Source organism: Myotis brandtii, unplaced genomic scaffold, assembly GCF_000412655.1.
Source record: "Myotis brandtii unplaced genomic scaffold, ASM41265v1 scaffold146, whole genome shotgun sequence".
NCBI lineage: Eukaryota > Metazoa > Chordata > Mammalia > Chiroptera > Vespertilionidae > Myotis > Myotis brandtii.
The window spans coordinates 887,855-891,592 of NW_005355247.1; positions in this window are offsets into that span (position 1 = coordinate 887,855).

Consider the following 3,738-nt stretch of genomic DNA (forward strand, 5'->3'; position numbering starts at 1 on the left):
TGGCAGTGGGGGGGGGCAGGTAGGGGCAACCACGTTTGCAGGGGGGCAGATGGGGGCGACCAGGCCAGCAGCCAGAGGCGGTTAGGGGTGATCAGGCTGGCAGGGAGCCAGTAGGGCGATCAGGCAGGCAGGTAGGTGAGCAGTTAGGAGCCAGCGGTCCCAGATTGTGAGAGGGATGTCCAACTGCCAGTTTAGGCCTAAACCTGCAGTCAGACATCCCCTGAGGGGTCCTGGATTGGAAAGGGTGCAGGCTGGGCTGAGGGGACCCCCCATGCATGAATTTCATGCCCCGGGCCTCTAGTGGTTATATAAATGATAATGTTAGAAAAATCCATTTAGATTTTTGTCCTGAATAGAACAAAAACGTGGAGGTAGGGTGAATTTGCTTTCTGTCTGAGCTGAGACAACCCTTTTCTCTGCCTTCAAACATAGCTGTTCCTAGTTCTCAAATCTTTCGATTGGATAAATTTTTTTACACCAACAGCTTTCTTAGTTCTTTGGCTCAGAGGAGGCAAACTCTGGGCATTCTCGGCTTTCATGTTTGTGTGAGCCAATTCCTTATAATAAATTTCTTTCTGTATCTCTATCTTGGTCACTATTCTTTATATCTATCTATTCTCTGGGTATGCTTCTCTGGAGAACTCTGACTAATACACTCCCAAATTCTATCCACGCATGGAAACAAAATATGCCACACTTAGTCATAAAGATCCGGCATCATTAAGAAAGGAGACAATAGGGAAGGCATCTTATGTTTGCCCATTTGTTCTCTCTCTCCTTTACAAATGAAATTGTAATAACTTTAAAGTGTGCACCATGATGATTCAATATATACATTGTGAAAGGAATCTCACCATTGAGTTGATTAAATCATCCATCACCTCGCACATTTGCTTTATTTTTTAAACTCTCAAAGTTAATGCTCTCAAATTAAGTACCAAGAGCCAATCTTTCCACACTCTTCACTTATGATTATGATAATCTTTTCAAACCACATGTTTCTTACCACTTTCAATAATAATTTAATAATACTAAATTATCAACATTCATTTAAATCACATTTTTTCCCCTCTATAACCCTATTTTCATGAACTGTTTCTAAAAACAAAAAAATCTGACACAATACATTCAGGAAATACAACTATCCAAATCTTGGGAGACTTAAACTAAAATAATTTTAGCAAATAGCACACTGAAATATCATGAATATTTTATAAGAAAAGGTCCAAGTCAGAATTATTTTTGAAATAAATTGTTTTTATTAAGTCTTCTTACTCTTCAATAGGCATTGAACAAATGCTCTGTGCTTCCATTTCTCACTTACAGAAGAGCGGCATATTGATAATGCACAGAACTTCCATGCCTTATTTTTTCACACACATATTAGAAATACATTGATAATAAACTTGACTTAATGATTTAGTAACATCGGTGAATATATCACCAAGATAAATAAATTTGGCCATTTAATTTGGAATAGGAATATAATCAATGATCACATAAAGATATACTCATTGAATATTTTTTCAAATGAATGGGAATAAGATTAGCCTGTGGCATTCACATGGATACTTTATTGGGACTTTTACTTTCTTGTTATAACTCATGCATTTGGAAATGCTTTGAGAATTTTCAATTGTTGCAATTTTTCTAAGGAAAGAGAAATTGGCTTTTAGAGTAAGAGCACATATAGCTCCCCCTTCCCCTTTCTTAAGTCTGCATAGGGAAAAAAAAGTCATTTTCATGACACTTAATAGCAAGTAAGAGACTTGTGAGTCTTGACACCAGCTGCATAGAAACACCTTATGGGGAAAAATTAAGAAACAGAGGCTGATGCTTCTCAAGGAACGACTGCCTGCGGTAGCAGAAGATGCTCATCATTATGTTGCTCCTGCAGGCAGGCCTCCTGCCATATTGAAAAAGACTCCTCCATTAACCTTGACTCTCAATGCACAAGTCCTGACAACCTCCGAGACACCAGCCGAGTCTGAGGAGCAAAAGGCAGAGATGATCTGTATTACCCCTGTCATGCTCCTGAGATACTCAGTGATTAGCAAATTGATCTTCAGTTAACACAACACAAGGAACAATTGGGCTCTAATTAGTGTGTAATAACTTCAAAGATGGTAAGATGTGAAAGCTCAAGAGAAAATTTCCTTGCATTGTAAGTCATTCATCAATATCGGTGCTCCTGGGGAGATTATTGAGTGAGAGAAATTAATCTTTAATGTACTGAGCTGCACTAGCCAACACATGTTGCCATAGACTTTAATAAAATGGTGATATAGACTTTTTATTATAAAAGTCTGTTACCATAGATTTTTATAATAAAACCCACAAAAGTAAACTATATGTACTGATTTCAGTTTACTATGAGTATGCCTAGGAAAATGAGAAAATCTTTATGATCGATTTTTAGACAATTTCCACAGACTATTGATTTAGTGAGGCCGAAGTAAGTACAGGTGACCAAGCTATTGTCCCAACTGATCCAGTCACCTGGTGGAGAGCGATCTAGTGGAAATGCAAAGATTCCCCTTATCTTTATGATTATGCAATGAATATTAGGTAAACAATGTTTCAATTATCCAATATAAAACAGTGAATGATGTGTACTGCATACTTGACTCAGACTTACCACGGAGTGCAGAAATTGATATACCTTTGCTTAACAACTCAGATTCACATTGCCGTTTAGACAAAATCAAAATCATAATCATAGTACATGGGATCTTTCATAGTAGTATAACTTTACCTTGTCTCTCGCCATTTTTGAAAACCTGTTGTAGCTTATACGGTAGTCTACTTCTTTATTGTCATGCCATAGTTTTCTCACATCTACATTTTCTTGTGGTTTTGTTTGTTGTTTTGTTTTTTTTTTACTATGTCCTTTTTGCTGTTCTAAGCCAATCACTCCTCTAAGTTCATCATGAAATCTCAATTCCATCATGAAACTTTCTCACATGACTTTAACGATTATTATCCTTCCTGTCCTAATGACTCTCCAGGGCACGTGTTTTCTGAACCAAGCACTGTGAAATGTCTTGCTTAGCTTTTGCGTTCAAACTCACATTATTTCCTCTTGCCTTAGATGTAAATCTGTTCATTGCAAAACTATTGATGCAATGATCAAATATTACCTTTCTATTAACTCAATAATTAACAGAGGTAAGAATTTGCTATCTTCTTACTCTATTCTCCTGGTAGCATAATACTAAGGTAGGTTTATATTACATGCTTAATAAGTGGCTGCTGAATTCGACTGAATGTTAAAAAAAACACACAGAAGTTTTTGATTATTTGTCTTAGAATTTTTACATAATGATGTTACTTTATCAACTTTTTCTATGGCACAATTTTATTCACTTGAGAATCTCTAAATGTTTTATTTCTTGGTAAAGAAACTGTAAAACTATTTTTATTCTCAATTCAAATATAGAAATGTATTGATTTAAGAATTATTTTAATTACTAGAGGCCCGGTGCACAAAAATTTGTGCACTCAGGGGGCGGGGGAGGGGGGTCCCCCAGCCCGGCCTGTGCCCTCTCGCAGTCTGGGACCCCTCGGGAGATAATGACCTGCTGGCTTAGACCTGCTCCCGGGTGGCAGAGGGCAGGCCCAATCCCTAAGTGCAGCCCCTGGTCAGGCTCAGAGCAGGGCCGATTGGGGAGTTGGGGCGCCGCCCCGTCATGCACAGAGCAGGGCGGATCGGGAGGTTGCGATGCCACCCTCACTCAC